The 19761-nt window shown below is 30.5% G+C and overlaps 1 protein-coding gene across 2 annotated transcripts in view; it reads right to left on the bottom strand.

Annotated features, from left to right (window-relative positions):
* The window catches only part of LOC111032990, a 28506-nt gene extending 14665 nt beyond the window's left edge, over positions 1-13841 (bottom strand). The window contains exon 1 of one of the 2 annotated variants that reach the window (XM_022313511.1): positions 13728-13841. The gene's annotated coding sequence lies outside the window, so the exon portion shown is untranslated. Of the gene's footprint in view, positions 1-520; positions 1012-13727 lie in introns of those variants that run through there. The other variant, XM_022313510.1, reaches the window with a different exon arrangement.
* Positions 13842-19761: the final 5920 nt, after the last annotated feature.

Here is a 19761-nt window from a genome sequence, read left to right as displayed (position 1 = left end):
AAAAATGTTAGCACCAAATGTTAATCATATAAATGAGGATAACAACTCAAAACAATCATTAAATATGTAAACATTATATTACAATATAGATAACGACTAACATTCAAATATATGTAAATACATGCGAAACAAAGTGTTTGACTTATACTCGAATGGGAATAAGATTAAAATAACATTATTAATATATACATGGACAATTTGGTAACCTAATACGATATTGGTGCAACGATATAATAGGCCAACTAGATAATGATTTTATTTTCAAAGGCCTAACACGTAATAGAAAATCATTTCATAAATTCGTCCGTTATTATTGAACAGGTATCGGACGATTCACCGCAGACGACGAGACGGCGAATAACACAAAAATAATATTAATATATTATAAAAATTAAAAATACATCTCTGCAAAAACCGACTGGACGATCAAAGAAATAGAAATAATGGTGGCAATCAACAAGGAAAAAATTATTATGAAATACAATTCATGCGAATAATATTGTGATGAATAAAAACGTACGCCGAGTTGGTGTTTACTTCCGATTTCCACCGACGTCTTCTGGTCGCACACACACGCGTACGCCCGCACACATACACAATAAATGCACACTCACAAACACTGTCCCGATCGATAAAATAATATTTAATTGCGACGACGACAACTAATTATTATATTAAAACAAAACGGTTTCGGGGATGATGAAAGTAGTTATAATTATTAAAATGATTCACGACCATCACACGGTTCGCTTATAGGTACCTACCTATTGTGCTGGTACGGACGTGTCGTGTGACTATAAGAAATTAAGATTATTTTATTGTGATTTGTCAACAATAAATATTATATCGATATCCTCCGACTCACACGCAGCACGCACAAACACCAATCACAAGTATAATGCAATAACACGGTAATTATTTTAAAATTTACGTAAATCGCGTGATTTTTTGCCCGCACAACACCAAAAAAAGCAACAACTGACAACCGTCGAGGAGACACGTCGTCTACTGCCGCCGGACGGACGCTAGACAGTATGATAACAGGAACAACCGCCGGCGGCGGCGAAATATCGATCGGGCGGGCTGCCGCCGACGCTGCGCAAGGGTGGTGAGAGTTCATGATAAAAAAAAATTATTATTATTATGTACCGTCGACGAGCTTTCCTCTACCTCCCGATGTGTTCCACAGATGGCGTGAATGTATTGGGAATCGTATTATATTTTTATTATACGACTAAATATTCCTATAAATTACGACTTAGGCATATTTTTGATATTTCTATGTACATATTATTATTTATTATTACTTATATTAACATTATATTACGAGTATTACTTATATAATATATTAGTATTATATTATTACTTATATTAATATTATATTATTCCGTATATTAATATTATAATATTATAACGAATGAGGTAAGGTATTTCAATCCGCGGTTGGAAGCCACGTGGTTGTCGGAACCAAAGGGCAATGAGATCAATAATAAACTGCCGAGTGAAAGTCACTATAAATTATTCTTATGGAAAAAAAAAATATTGTACAGCCATAATATTCATTTTTTTATCACAATTAAAACAAATATTTCTCCTCAAACAATTTATGTTTTGTTGTAATTAAAAAAAAAATATTTATCATGGAAATTTGAAAGATTCTATCATTACTTAAATTATTATTATTTTCTATAGGTACACCATAGAATTTTCAAAATATTGGACTAATTTCAAGCAATTAATAAGTATTTGAAATTTATAAGACATTTTATTTTTTGTTTATATACGTGTAGATAACTTTATATAAATATGTGATGAATTTGTATGCTCAAAAAAATGTTTTTAAATTTTATACAATGTGATCCCTTAAAATTAAAAAATACCGAAAATATACAAGCACAGGTTTATTTCATAAGTGTTTAAAATGCGAATTTCAAAAATATTTTTGAAGAAATACGTCAATTACCACAAAACTGTGCAACGTATTTTTTAGTTAGAAATTACAATTTTTTCAATTTTTATGAGCTTAACATTTGATTACAAAGTTCTTAAAAAGTTGTTATTACAGAAACTTAAAATCCGCATACATATAATTGTACAATTATTTCTTTTTATAAATATTTCAAGTTCAAAATAATGTCAACAAAATTGTACATATTTAGACGGAAAATTTAGCAATATCGTTGCCCTTCATATAATACTATATTATTATCTATAATTATTTGATATTTTTAGATTTTGCTCACGTTTATTATTATTTAATAAACACAATGAGTTTTTAAAAATATTTATATTAATTTTATTATAAGCTATATTTATATGATATAAATCTATTTACCATTTACACCATTCGACGGTAGGTTATTGGTCGCATACTGGTAATTGAATAAGGTAATAAGTAATAAAAGTTTTTAATATTATACATTTATACAAAACAATATTATAATGGTAAATTATCATGTAATAAATTCGATTTTGCAACAATTAGTTCACCTTATAGGTACTAAATACTATTAACAATATTATTTATCAACATTATTTTTAAAAATATCGTACTAGATCGTCTTCTTACTGCAGATTCTTTTTTTTCTTATAAATATATCTACAATAATTCATTGTTAATTTCTAATTTAACACTTAGGTATAATGCACACGACAGTTATATACTCAGTGATGACATTATATAAACACTTGACATCTATATTACACAGCAAAGCAACATCTCCAGTTTTTTTTTTTAATTTTAAATTTATTTTATACGTAGTTTATTTATGCTTTGTGCAGATTTGTGATTTAAAATACATTTGATAGTGCTATACCTATATTACTTATATTCCTATTTATTCATATTACATTTTTGGAGCGGATGGTATTTATGGATGGATTTATTCGGCCTGTGTGCTATACGAAAATTAAATACTCAAAAATATAGAAATAATATTGGCTGTACATTTTAAGTTTTTAATATTTATTTACATACCGAAAATTGGTATTGGGGTGCTAACAAGGTATTGGTCCAAATATACATATGATAATAGAAGTTAAAAAAAATATAGGTTTTTGACATTAAACAGAGATGTAGGTAAATAAGTGTATGTAGATATACAAACTATAAATTATGTATAGGTAGGAATTATATTATTTATGTATCGGTGATTATAGAATATGATCACAATTTAAACTAGTTAAAAACGGCATAGTAATAATTGTTTTTATAAATCTTGATGTTTATACATTTATGATAATATTTTTTAAGTATAGGCGTAATCCAGTATAATGTGTATAGGAACGCGAAACAAAATCTTTGGGAATATTTTAGAATAATCAAAAATAAATATGAATATAATTATATATACGAGAGTGCCTACTGTTTTGTTTTAAAGTATGGTATTTATGTTGTAAAACTTATTAACCGACTTAATAGGAACATTAAAACAGATTTCAATTAATTTCAATTAATTAAATATAAATACCTAGCAACTATTTTACATTTCATATTAATTATTAGCAGAGAATGAGACATTTTAAACACGGAAGTGTAAATTAATAAATTAAAAATATTTAAATAGGTTGTTTATATTAGTGTATTTAGTCTTTAATTATTTGTAAATTAGTGCAAAGTAAATCTAATAAAGAAACTACAATAAATAATTTAAATTAAAAATTTGGTTTTTTTATTTGATATAATTTATTTATCATGAGTCCATGCATATTTTTATACAATAAGTAAATTTAAAAATACTTCTTTATGTGTTTCATGACATTATAAGTTACATTACCTATTTTAGTATATATTCATCAATAAATGTTGATATTGAAATTTGTATGGTTAATATTGTTGGTTAATAGCTATAAGCACATATTCCTGTGGACAGCGATGTAATTAAATTAAATTTGGTCGTAGGCGTAGTTTATAATCAAACCTAATTAAACAGTGTTGTATAAAATAATATGTGAAGATAGTATCAATAATTTATGATGATACCTTTATTATGAATACAAATTTGTGCGTTGTGTAAAATCAATTTTAGATTTTCGTTTATATCTGAAAACAGTAAGTTTTTTTTATGTTTTTATATATTCCATACATATCAGAGAGTTTAGGGTCGAATGAAGGAATGTTGAACAATATTTTACCTCAGTGGTAAAAAGGACATTTTGTGGTTGTTTATTTTATAGGTACCTATTTATATATTTATTTACATTTTTATATTTCTAACGTTTCATTATTTTCGTTTACTTATATATAAATACGATAAGTTTTTTTTATATTTTTATTTATTTCATATGTACCAGCGCGTTTAGGGTCGAGTGAAGGAATGTTATTGTATTTTATCTCTTTGTTAAAAAGGACTTTTATAATGGTTTATTTCTTGGTATGTACGATACCTTTTTATATTTCTAACGTTTTACCATTTCATTAATATTCTCTTGATATACTGTGGTCTGCGTTCCAAGTGCGGACCAAGATAAACAGGTCTGGAAACAACTAAATATCCCTACAAAAAACCCAATTGACTCAAGAAAGATACACATCGATTCTTGGCGCACTCTGACAGTCGATATATTAGACATTTAATTTTAGTGATAGTATACCCGTGGTGGTTTTGGAGGCGAGGCAAGTGAGGCACCGTCTCACTTGTAATTTCAAAAAATTAAAAAAATGTTTGTTTACTTTACTTTGGTTCATATTATTTTGAATTTTTTTCGTTTCAGTTTGAAATATTTAATTTTTTTTTTTTGTACAGAACTCGAGGATGGCTGCGTGTCGCTGCAACGTTATAACATGAGCTATGTAGTCGTTTAATACTGAGCTCGGCGCCGCCACCGCTAGATGCTCAACACTCGACAGAGGCAGTAGCCGCTGCTGCCTACGTTTATGCATGGGAGAGGGGTCTATACGTACACACGTGCAAACACGTAAAATATTATAAAAAGCACATGAAAAAAACTCCAATTGAGGCAACTAAATTCTGTCGCCTTTAAACGTTGGCCCCCGGGACAGCCCGGGTACAAGGTAAACTCTGATAGATCACTGATACCCGGGCACTCTCGACACGGCCGTCGCTCGTCTGTCAGTGAAATTATATTGAATTTAAAAAAATACTTTAGCATATTATATTTGTGTTCTGCTTTAGAGTAATAATTTATTGAATGTTTGGTCGCCTCGTGTAAAAATACATGTCAAAACCGCCACTGTACTATACTTTTTCAAAATTTGAGATAAATTATAAGCAATAAACACGGATGTACACTATTACTCGCAAACAGTATATATCCGTGGCAACAAGCAAATAACAATAAAATAAAAATGTAAATAAGTATTTAATGTATAGAATGACATAGAATTTAAAATCGAGCAATTTCCACTTGTGGAGGCTGCAGTATGGAATAGACAGCCAACATTTTGTGTACTTAAAGAATAGTTGGTGTTCGAATCTATTGCTTACCCCACAGGCCACTGCAGCACCAACAACAATTGCTGTGTAATTAAAAAAAAAAACTTATATAAAGAATTTTTTGGATTTTTTCCATGCTTGTACATGATGAAAAAATAGTTATACATTTGTAGACAAAAATTTACATTTAAGTAAATTTAGCAAAATGCTATGAATTGAAATTAATTGGTGATTTTTAAACATTTTGTCGTAATATAGATGGTGCTCGAGATCGATGTGTACGATTAACTAGACAATTGCGGAAACGAAATATTCTGAAATAGTGAAATACTGAAATGTAATAAAATTATAACTTAAACTGTTTAACTCGTCAGTGCCCAGCTTTGTTGTTAAGTAACATATTATCCACAGTTATTATAAAGGAAAACGAATATGGAAAGTAAAAATAAAATAGTACAAACGGAATACGAAACGACACGAAAGGATCTGTATTTTACTTTATTATATTATAGGGAGATGTTTATTAATATAAAAAAATCAATGACAATAGCACAGTTATTGGTAGATAGGTACCCGACACCGATAGTGAGGACGACGACCGGAAAAATCGGCAGTGCTTATATTATAATTATTGTTATCGAAAATATGGAATCAGTTTATATTAATACATTGAGTTTATTAGTATTGCGTAGTATACATTTTATACTATAGCAGTTAGTATGTTAGTGGAAATATTGACATCTGGATCACGACGACGTTAGAATATATAGGCAATAATAGCAGCGTACTACCACTGTACTCAATTCAGAATAAACGACGATGTTATTATTATTTTCATGTTTTAAATGGTTACTGCTATGATAATTGACATAAAAATAAACTTCGGAATACCCTAACCTGATTTCCTACCCGGTTAATAATTAAATATTTTTATAATTATCAAAACCACTAATGACATCGAAAATTATTTTGAAAGGTATCGTCTTCACCGAATCTGTTTTTTTATCGCTTTCTTCGGAAAAACAAATGTTAAATGTATAAAACTAAAGTCAACATTATTCGTGAAATGTGAAGATGACGGTCATCGATTAAAAAATTGTCTGTGTAATAAAATATTAATACGCATACGAGGTAATTAGGTACGAGGTTATTTTAGAATTTCAGCTTTAAAATTTTTTAGATATTTATTGTAACGATATTATTTATTTTGTCATATATTTTGAGTCATTACGATCTGCAGTTATACATACTATTATATCTAACTTCATAATGTATAAAGAAAATAATAAAGTAGCTACGTTGATAATATTATTTTTAAAGGAAGCGAATATTGAAAGGCTATACAAATATTTCCTGTCTGTTTTGTACTAAGCCTTATTGAAATGATAAGAAAATAAATTATATCTGACTCTTATCTAATTACACGATGTACAAATACGAGATAACATACAATATTTATAGTTACCATTATTGAAATTCAGCGATATAGAGTGGACTTTGTACATACATATATAATGTAAACAGATGTTTAGCGATGATTAAGATGACGTCATTTAATTTGGATTTAAAAGTGTAGTAAAACAAGCATCGACACACAGCACAATAATTCGTTTTTGTGAAAACATGGTTTTCATACCAATATAATGATCTTGACTTCTACTATTTTCCCTTGATTAAATGTTTTCGGGTGCTGTTTACATGTTTTAGGGACAGTTATTTTTTAAGAAGAGTAAAATATGAAAATAAAATTTTAAGACTTGAATAGGTATTGAATCATACAACTAAACAATTGAATTATTACATTTTACTGAGTATTATAATATGTAACTTAAAAGTTTATTTTTATTAAATATTACATTTTATGCATGTATCTATTTTTATGTAGCTTAAATTGTACAGAATAAATATTTGTTCATAATATAGCAATACTGTTAGGTCACACTGTTATGCCGTTATGGAACGATCAATTCGAGACATTTTAGAATTTCTTTTTCGAGAGTAATATTATCACAGTTATAACTAATGTGCGTGTATATAATACATGGTATAGTAATACCCAGCTATATGAAATAAAGTAAACATATATTAGATATTATAGGTAAGATATAAATACTACCAATATATTATATATATTTTGTACTTAATAATTAATTATTAAATCATATGGATCTGGAAATTGGCCCGTGACCGGAAAGGCTACTATAATAATTAATACCATTCATATCATCTTGAAGTTGATGAATAGGTAACCGCAGAAGGTTATGAAGAGTTATGAAATAATAAATGTCATGATAACAATAATATTATGACTTATGGAAACTCGTAATCTCTGTTAACTAGCCAGTATCATACTAGTGTAAGAGTAGGGCTAATAGTGCTTTCAATATGTATAACTTTATTATATTAATAATGATCAATGTTAATAATTATGCACTCCGCTGCAAACCATTTCAAATAATATCGAGTTTACGTACCTAAATCATAAAATAATTATTCAAAAATACACATCTCATCTAAAATACAACCTGTCATAATGTACAAATTGTCACTACTGCGGTACCTATGTAACTGTGCATTCATTATTCTGCAATATTAAATGATAATGGAGATATTATTATAATAATTCCTAGGTATTGTTTGTATTTCAAAATATCATCAGTTATGCGTATAATACCTATATTAGAACATTTATTATGAAAATTAAAATCTATGGAAATTTAATTTTTTGAAATAATTTCACGAGTTAAAGCGAACGCATGATAAACTATGGAAATCTAATGATTTTGCATACTATACCTACTTGACGGAAATACAGAATAATGTGACAAAAGTTATTGACTATTCAATAAACGAGTTTTTGAACAAAAAACTAAAGCCGTTACTCAACGCCGAATAACATAGATTTGTTTTATGCAAAGAGCAGTGTTAATAACGTACACAAGTCTTAAGTATTGAAAATAAATGTATAATATTATCCAAAATACCCGAATATAATATGGTTTGTTTAAAAAAGTTTTTAAACAATAAAAAAAGAATGAAAGTATATCAAATATTTTATGTTAATTAACCTGCCAGAAAAAAAGCAAACTTTTTTGACAAACGCATTGCCATATTATATGTAATTCGATGATAATGATTTTACCTACCTGTATTAGATGGTGTTGTTATCGTTACCAACACCACTGACTTCGTGGCTGTGCTGGTAAACGTTTTCATTCCTGTCGTCGACATATTCATCACTGTTGTTCTCTACTTCTTCGCTACCAGGTTCTTGGCCACTAAGGATGTCTTCATCTACGTGGCGTAAGATATCGAATACGTCATCAATAAAATTGTTTAGTAAGTTTTCAGCAACTGCATCAAAAAAATTGCTTCTTAAGCGTTGAGCTTCTTCATCGTCCTCGGATTCTTCGTCATTTTCGGAGTGATGGCCGTCACTATAAACTATTTCTACAGAGTCAGAGTCTGAATCCGTGTTCAAATTATCTGTGAGGTACATTTCGACGAGAAAGAAGAAGACGAACGCCACAAAGTTAAATATCCGGTCAACCAAATTTATGCGGAATAACAACAACGCAGTTGTTAAGGCTGCCACGGTCAACAGCGCCAACATTATAAAAGAATTTACCATCACCGACGACATTTGGATATTGTTGTAGGCTGGACGCCTGCCAAACAATGGAAACCTAGTTTCATTTGACTGACTCATGTCCTTCCAGTATATGAAGTAAAGGATGGTTGATATTTCGATAGATGAAATTAAAAGGAGGCTCGGCAGCAAATATGGGAAGTAGTCCCAGACTGATCCTGGATACAGACGAAAGTTTGTTCGGTCGTTTTCCATTGGTCCCGTATAAGAAAATGTCACAGTCAATAACTTTGATTCCTGATCGACTACCAATTGGCAACAACTATTAAACCATACACCTACCTCTGTTACAAATTGTATGAACTGAGAAATATAAAAAAAACTGGTGCGCTCTACACAAATATGTACGGTGCCTTCGTAGACGTGCACGTGACTAATACAATATACGACTGCGTGATGGTGAATCAGTACCTGAGTGAATACAGTGGGTTCGGTACGGTGGTGGCGCTGCAGTCGGTGGTGCGACCGGTTAAAGTGTGGCGTCGGTGACGAGGAGCGAACAAGGTGCGTGTGCGTGCGAGCGACAAGTGTGCAAGGGACCGGTGCTGGAATGTTCGGGCAGAAGGTGCTCGAATGACGGAAACGACAGACCGAGAACGAATGAAAGCGATACTGCGGGCCAGTGTCACACCGTGGACGCAGGTGCTCGATCGATTTCGAAGAATCGCCGCGAACGCACTCTAGATTCCACGCCCGCCTCCTCTACCGTATCAACGTTGATAGCCGTAGGACACACCCCTCCCCGCTGAGTGTAGCTATCCTCCCAAATCCTCCCCTCGACTACATCACGGTCACAATCCCGCGGCCGGTCGACCGTAATGCAGTCGAGTCATGACAAAACGCAACAGTTACCCACTAACCTCCTCCCAACCAGCTGTACGACCTTCGCCCCTTCTTTCACCACTTCACCGTTCACGTACGACCGTACGCACGGTCCCACCACGACAACAGAAACCTCGTAGAATTACACGCTGTGAGAAACCGACTGAGATAGAAATCGATTTGTTTGGGTGTATTATTTAACATGACAGAATGGTACATGTACTATATGTATATTGCTAATATATTCGAAGGGATGAAGTGTCCAATATGAAGTTTTTATTTTATTTTACTTGTGCGTAATAGTATTACATATGAACCACATATTAAAACGTTATAACATATTATATAATGCTATATATTATAATGTGCATACACGGACACACATATAATTAGAAGATCGATTAAATATCATAGATCAACAATTATTTGTTGGATAGGCTATCTGTGATAATAGTAAAGAATATGTTTTATAGATAAGATTTAACTCAAAACTTCATATAAAATCACAACTATAATGGTTGAACCATTTTAATACTACAGAACTCATTACCAAATTTTATAAATCTTTAATTATAAAATTAATTATAATATGCACTGCTATCTTAGTCGATAGTTATTACAAATAATTCATAGAAACTATATTGTAAATAAGTAGGTACGAGCGAGTAAGTTGACTCTAGTCATAATAATACAATAAATTATAAATTAAAGACTATATAATTTTTTTAATTATATCATTTATAATATATCGTAAAATCCATATTGATCGTGCAAGTTTATGAATATATATTACACTCCGAACAATTAAAAAAGTCAATAGACTACATAATATGATTATTGTGCCTATAATATAATAAATATTTTAATATAACGATATTGTACTTTTGTAACACATAGGTTCTAAATTAAAAAGTGTGAATTAAATGTATTATACGAATTAAATATAGGCGAACAATGCAATAGTACAACTTATTAGTAATAGAAAAAAAATCAAGTCAAATTTTTCGGTAACATAATAGATATATGTGATAAAGCATAATCACGATAAACGATTTTTTAAACTTTTTAGTGTCAAAATCAATAATTCAGTGACGTCGATGTGTATGTTTTCAATTTCAATAGATGATAGATGTATTCCTAAAACCTGTAACCTACAACCTGTACGGTATAATCATAACAGTCTGTATAAGTAATATTAATATTGTTATAACTTATAATTATAAAAATAAATAATTTTACCAGTTGTATGACGACGGTGGACTAAAAGTGTTCACCGGCCTTGTCATTACTGAAGTTGTTACTGATTGTGTTGTTGCTCCAAAAGGTCGAGCATCGTCATCAAAATCTCTCGAAAAATGTGCAAGAGAAACACATATTCGAACACCATCACCCCCGCAATTAAAACCTTAGAGAAAAAACTGTTTACCCAACACCAATATTGGTTTGGGTTAGTAATTGGCTTTTGTGATATCTCCTTGACCTCATTAGATGAAATTTCAGAGTTGTTGTCGTAGTAGGAGTCGAAGTTATAGATACAGCTAACACATGACATGAAGATGAACACGATATTGAGCAAGTCCACCATATTGTAGTCGTGTAGGTTTATAGAATAGACCGGCTGTGATAGTAATATTATAGTATTAATATAATTATACATCCAAATTACGGCAGCGGTTACGCTAAATACTGATTCAAATTATAAAGAAATATGAAACTATTAAAGCTGACTTAATAATATAATTATACACAAATGTCAAATATTTATAGAAATTAAGAAGTAAGAAACATTACGAGATATTGGGGGAAATCGAGATCGAAACTGGGTATGCCCTAATCGCGAAATACGCCCGTGTTGGCGTAAGGCGTAAGGCATGATAGGGTAATGGTGAGAGAGGAGGGGTAAGTCTATCGGGCGTGAGTCGTGAACTCTCACGGTGGCGGCCCGCCCAAGCATCAAACCACTCTCCACTCACTCAATCCCCTCCAGTGTTCCACCCCTTCAAACTAAGCTCCTCCTCCATTCTGTGAAACGCCTGCTCTGACACCAACTACACGCACTCCCCTCTATCCCAACCCTCTCCACACCACACCGGGTAAATAGTCAACGGTAGCAACAGTTGTATGTGAAGCACGTGCTCCAATCTTTGCCACGGGGAAAAACGAAAGTATTAAGTACCTACCTATATTATAAAAAATCCCGTGAATTCTTATTGTAATAATAAACAATAAAATTATCAATCAAAAAAATGCCCTCGACTACAGCAGTGCACGGTAATGAGTAACAACACAATGGTACAACATGTTATGATAAATTAATATAGGTAACAATGTTAAACAACACATTAATAATTTATTATATAAGTACTATAGGTATTCTAAATTATTTAATAATTATTATAACGCTTATTACTAATGTTTCACATAGGCATTATTGTACAGTTATTACAATAAATTAAATGTCCTATAACCAATTATTTTTATTATATCATAAAATACTCATGGAGTTATATACAAATTAAAACTTATAAGTTATTTTGTTAATTTAGTGTTCATAATAAAATCGATGTTTTTATACCATAATTGTATAATTAACATTATTCAATTTATTGTCGTTCAGGCAACTGTAACTCTAGTTTTTTGTTGTAGAACAAATGAAGATTACAGATAAATAAACAAATAGGGATACCGAACAGTTTGCTCAATATACGAAATGTACTCGTGAAGAAATATCGATAAGTATAATTCTATTTACTTTAAAAATATGCATAGTAAAATAAATAATAAGACATTGTATTTAAATGATATCATAAGTGTGGAATTAAATAAGAAGTATTTTAGATGCTAGCTGAAATTATATTTATGAATAAAAGGTTAGGTGTTTTTAAACGAAAAAATAAACAAAACTGAAATTTAAAAAAAGCCACAGTTAGTTAATTTATAATTTATTTCTAAAATAAATTCACACCCAATAACAGTTATTACAAATTTACCTATTTAGTTTTTTTTAAATTAACTCTTTAAACACGAATTCATTATCATTAGCTAAGTTGATATTAGTGGAGCAATTAAAAAAAAAAATGTTATATTCTAATCAAAACAATAATGTAGGTTTATCATTTATTAATGTGATAATGCTTTTTAATAAAACTACAGGCATATAATATCATATAGTTAATAATTTCATATCCATCACTATTATTTTTGCTCTGTAAAAATTCGTTTTAAAGGAATTTTTATTTGTTACACCGACTAAAAAAATAAAAATATCATTCTTCAGGTACTTGCACTAACAAATTTATTTATTTACTATTTAATATATATGAATATATGAGATTTGAATCTAAGTGTTATACACTAGGTGCCTAAAATCAAAGTGCAATATACTTTATAAAAATTGATAATTATTAAAACATACAATGAAAATGAACCTAAGTACATGGTAAAAAATGTATTATTAAAATGTAAAAAAGGACAAATATATCTAGATTAAAAAAAATTAGAGGTACTATAAAAAATATTTATACTTAGGTAAGTCATTAAATACCTATAATTAAGATTTGAAGCATACAAATTGTGTTGAAAAAAATAATGAATTATAATTTTCAATAAAAAATAATTATTATACCAAAGTGTCGCAAATGTCTAATATTATATAAAAATACCAAAAACGAACAAATATTTAAAACACATGTAGGTACCTTTATTTATTTTTCTCACCATTGTACAAAAATTTGAAAATATATCTAACCCTGAATTAAATCAACGAAATCATATTGTGTTTAAGATAATATATATGTATATTATATTGCAATAAGAGACTACTTAGTATAGTATAATGTAATATAAAAATAAAATCTTACCTGTAGGCGACTGGCTGACGGCGGGCAGGCGGTGTAGCAGAAGCGGCCCTAGAACGAGTTGAAGTTGCCCAATGCTGTTGGCTGTAGTCTTCGTTGAACTGATCGTCGATGGCTGTCAACTGTGCCTCCTGGACGATCCCGATAGCGATTTGGACGCACCCAGTTGCGTGTTTTGAAAGTTGGATATCGGTGGTGCCACCACCGGTAACGAATCGTAGGTGTACGTGTTGCAGCAGAAAGTTGTCCCGCCGCCGCCGCTGACTAGTGAGGACTGCAGAAAACTACAGTGAGCAAGAGACGACGGCGACGGACTGACGAAAGACGGGCCGAGCGAGCCCTATAAATACCGTTTCTGCAGCCCCGGGAGACTTCGAAAAGCTCCCTTCACCACCACCAGCCACCGCAGATGACGCGCTGCACGTCCACCCTCCCCCTTAAACCCCGCATACTCATTCCCAACCTGAGCTACACACCGGCCACAGGCGACAAATTACCCCACACACCTCTTTCCTAAGGCCACTTGACAAATTTTAGAGTCCACGCCCCAGGCGGACCACCCCGAACCCGCTGCACGACGAATGCCTACGACTTTCAATGTTTACCCCCTGGGTGACAATAATACAACGGGCCAATCGCAAATCAGGGGCGATGTTTTTTCGCGGGGCGCAAGTGCACGACCCGGCCAAAAGTTCGCAGATGTCTCCCACGCCCAACGATTGGCTCCCAAGTGTGACGCCCACCATATCCGCCCGCCGAGCGTGCAGCCGCCCCACACTTTCGCGAGCAGCGGCACGGCGCGCGGTTGACGGTGGCCACGCGCCGCGGTTTACCCGCCTGTCGCCGCTGTGCATATGTCCCGTTCGTCTTTTCAGTTCCGAAAATTCGAATTCAACACGTAGGTATACAGGCGAAAACACACATCAATTATGTTGTGCCCGACACATTGCCAAAAATTTGCGGTTAAGCACAGTTAAGCCCGGTTATATTATGGTATAGTAATGCAATAATACATATTGATGTGATATTTCGACGGCAATACTGTACGTTTTAAATGAAAGTACGAATCACTTTCGATCATGTTTGTTCGACACTATGACAGTGATCGAAAGCATTGCAATCCAACTCAAGCGAACATCTTATCATAATATAATATTATTAGTACATTTCGTATCTTATAATATGCTACAAACATTTACTAAAAGTTTTGTAATAACTCATATTATTATATGGCTATTTCATATGATATTGGTAATACTATCATTTTCGAATTAAATTGATCAAATCATAACACAGAATATTATAAATTACTATTAAAACTATAGAATAATTATTTTAATTGATTGAATTAAATAATAATACTTTAGGTAATATAATAGCAATTAAAGTCTTCAAATATAATGTCTTGTACCTATTCTTAAATTTTATTTTTAGACTAAGTCATTATTACGAAAGACTTCAGCATTAATATTATGTGTGCATACATACATAAAACTATAGTAATTCTGTACTATACATAAGTACATAACTTACCTGGAAAGTGGAAAGTTAACAATAAATAATATTAACTGTACTATAGTCTAAAATGAAGATTAAAATTTATTACATTTTTTTGAACCGTTATTTTTTTAATACTGAAATATTGTAGAATGAGTGTTCTTTTTTATTTAATTTGAGATTCCATTTTAATAGTTTGCATTTAAATGTCACGAAAATTGATAAAATATTTAAAAAAAATTATGTTCGTCACCGTACACATCATATAATGCCAAAACAAAATTAATAATTAGGAATCATCACATTTACATTTTTTTTAATTCATTCGTATTAATTTTACTCAAAAAATGTTTCTTGTTTCATGTTCAATAGTAAACATAGTCACTAATCAATTTATTTAACATAAAATAATAAACTATTAAAGAATAATTACAATACGTGGGTATAAAATATAACTTTTTTTCATATATTATGTAAGTATATAGGTATAACATGATCTATAGCTTCTACTGAAATTGGTATAATTAAATGGGTAGGTAATTTTAAATGTCAATTGTATATTATACGAAATAAAAGAATCTATAAGTATTAAAGAAAATATTGTACTTTAACGAAATAGCAATTACAATAAAATGAATTATAATAATTAACGATATGTCAATATTATTCTGTTAATCATTAAAAAAAAAATAATAATAAAATAATGTTTATAAGCTAAATACATAGTTATAGTATTCTTCTAAATAATGATCGCTTCTCACTTTAATTGTGTACAACTTCCCAGTATACTGTAGCTACCTATATAAAGACCAACAAACTGGAAAAATGAGTACAAACGATAACAATTTAGTTTCAGTAGTAAGTTTAAAAATCATTGTAGTATGACTTTTTAGCTATACAGCTTAATGAAACATAATGCAATAAATAACAAACAGTAAAACAAATAACTACCTATGATACTCATAAATCATAATAATATAACTTCAGCTCATTATTCAATTCATTGTTAATTACATGTTTTCTGATAGAAATAATATATGTTAAGCTATATAACGTCATCAACGTTTTGTAAGATATTGAAATTCAGTGGTGTGTTTACTATATAATTACCAATTAAATAGATGATTTGTAAGAGAACACAATTATATTAAATAGAGCCATGTTACAATAGGGGTGCAACACCATTATTCGAATATACGCATTCGAAATTTCCGGTAGTGAAAGTTCATGAAGTATATATAGATGTACTTACTATATATGTGTTTATATATACATATATATTATCGTCCCTTTCCAACCACCACCCATATAGCTTGCAGAAAGGACCTCTGTGAAAACGGCACGTGCGAGGGACCGCACCGAATGTTCTAGGGGTTTACGCGAGGAAATTCAATCAAAATACCTACTCACCCCTTATACTTGCTGCTATATATAGAAATCCGGTGATGGTGAAAGTTTAATCGAAATACTACACCACCGCCGCTCCTGAAATATCAAGGGATGCTGCTAAATTTTGTACGTATAAACAACGTTCGAGGCCTCGAGGGTTTCCTTGGTAACGGTGCGGGATCACCCGGCCAAACGACCCTTTTTGCGACGAAAATGCGTGATCAAAGAGTAGTGTATACAGTATACACGTACAGGGAGGCTGGTATTTTCAAAAGTATAGAAACATAAGAGTTCGCTATAAGCGTAAACTATAAAAAATATTAACAGAACTATAATACACAAGCATTTTGGTAATTTAATATTTATACACGCCTAAGATACTATAATACGTAAACTTTATAATAAGACGTTTATGATGCAACCAAAATTAACCATAAACCTCTTTGAACTCGGAATATTTATAAATATTTTATGATTTGAAAGATACTAAGTTAAAAAGAAACATTGAAAGAAATATAACTTATATCAAAAAACTCGTAAAAATAAACTAAAAAATAGGTTTTTCATATTATATGAAATATTTTATAACAGAATTCAATGAAATTGTTTACAATATGCAAGTCATATTGCAATATGTCATTATGCAATAAGACATTTGAAGTTAAAATTACCATTTAAAAAAAATAGCAGTTTAACTACCAAGTAAAATAATTACTCCAAATATATACAATGTTATATTTTATTATATTTTATGTATATTTAAAACATATACCAAGTATTATTATTTCATTATTTTTTCAAATTCCTGTTTATTCATTTCGTTCATGTTAATTAATTAAAGTATACAAGTATCTTAAAAATATTCACATGAAATCTGTGATAGGTCGTCCTTTGATGCGAATAGAATAAGCAATAAACACATAGGCACCTTAGATCAATTATTTTCCAAGGTAGTTTTTCTAATGGTTAATCGAGAACGGATTTATTTGGGTTCATCCATAGATTCTTACGACAACATGTCATTGATTTTGTATACCTACTGTTATCATATTTTATAATTTTATTTTATATTTACAATGTAATTAAAATTTTGTTTGATAACAATGTGTTGATTCCTGTATATATCATTATTATTTCTACGAGACACCACTAAACTCAAGTACTTCCAAATTTGAAATCCTGTTTAGAGTGTTTTTTGATACTATGCATTCGATTCAACTAATTCTTTTTTAATATCATCTTAAGTTAAATATTTATCGTTTACCTATACGGCTACTTATAATATATATTCATTAAAATGCTAACCACGGCGTTGTTGAAATTTAAGAATCTAAATAAAGAACGAACAAGTAACTTATACATTTAAATTACAAATTAATATCAAATATAAATTTAACTAATTCAAGTTTTAAAAATGGATTTTTATTATTTAAAATAGTACTAAATAATAAATAATATGTGAGTACAGGGTCATGAATTAAATAAAAGAACATTTCAGTTATTATTTGTTGAAACTTAATTTGGTCGGGCATAATATTTGGCAGCTTCATTACTATTATCTTGTCAGGCTGTATTGTTTGCACTGAAAATGCTTTTCGGGAATCGTACGTATAAATTATTATTTACCTACAGTACTACAGATTCGAAAATGGTTAGAGAGGGTCGACCCCAGTCAAAGAGACGAAGAGATGAGTAAACACTAAACACGTCATTAGTTTCGAATTTAAAATGAATCACTAGCCGAATGTCCCTACTCCCTACCAATCATGTTATCATCTGACCGTGGAAGCAACCACCTAAAAATTCTTAAGCCCTCGTTTCTATGTATTTGCATAAATTATATAAAATATTAAATTTGTACCCCCAGATGGTACTGAATTAATGCTCTGAAAAGATCTCAATTGAGTGATACGCTTTTCATATAGTATTGTTTATTTCTGATGCGAGCATCAAAACATAATTCATGTGGTACAACCCTTCAAAAACCACTGACATGATGTGTCAGCTATGCATACATTAAAATTATAATATTATAATTTTAGGGTGTACGAGCGAGGGTTGTGCTTATACTTCCAAACTGCGAATCATCATATTGAAATAATGAATCGTATTATATCTATTCCATTGAAAATTTAATAAAATATGGTGATTCCATACCCAGTGGTTGTACACTTTTACTTTAGGGATACTTGAAAAAGGTCCATTACTCAGAAAACGTTAAGAAACTATGCTCTTTATAATGTTATTTTCGATTTAAATAATTTGACAGTAATATAGAATATACTATTTACTAGTTGCAATGTTAATTGCCTAAGTAGTTTACAATACATACTTGGAATGACAATTGATAACAATGCGTTACATACATCATAATATACATAGTAATGAATATTTTATGATATTATAGATAAGCAGTGATGTATTGGAGCATTACGTATACGGCGTATACTCATAACAATATTTACAAAGAAATACATATACTTGAAACAAATATTTATTTTATAAGTATACGGTGGGTATACGGTGGGTATACGGTGGATGGAGGTAAATGGAAAAGTGTGTATTATTTTATTAATTGTTTTTGAAGATTTGAAATTGGTCTTTTAAATTCTTTAGTGTAAAAATAAAAATAATATTTTCAACATATTTATAGATTTTATATTCAAAAAAATTGTTGGTTGGTACTGATAATGAAGTAAGAATAATGATAAATGTTATATTTATGTACACTATTTTTCGAGAAGAGCGAAAAAAAATTTTCTGGTATAGTTATAGAGGAGTATGGTCGAATTGCGCTTATTTTAGCCGAATTGCACTTGGGTTTAAAAAAGGTAATGGTCGAACTGCACTCGGGTAAAAAACAGGTAGTGGTCGAACTGCACTTGGGCTCAAAAAAATATTTTAATAAAATTATCATGCATTTGAAGAGCTTTTTTCTTTGCTGAATTTGAAATTATTCTCCGAGGTAAATTAAGTGGTTTTTCATAAATATGTATCAATTCAGACCGAAAAATTACTTTAGAAAATTCATCTAGATATAGTTTTGAAAGACAACCACGATAGGTACCACACCATTTAACACCATCATTTGCATATTTTTCTTTCTAAAATGTATAATTTTGATACACGATTAAGTCACGGCCTCGTTCAC

This window comes from Myzus persicae, unplaced genomic scaffold (assembly GCF_001856785.1).
Source record: "Myzus persicae strain clone G006 unplaced genomic scaffold, MPER_G0061.0, whole genome shotgun sequence".
In the NCBI taxonomy this organism is placed as follows: domain Eukaryota; kingdom Metazoa; phylum Arthropoda; class Insecta; order Hemiptera; family Aphididae; genus Myzus; species Myzus persicae.
The sequence above is the reverse complement of the archived record's forward strand: the minus strand, read 5'-3'. Positions and strand labels throughout refer to the sequence as shown.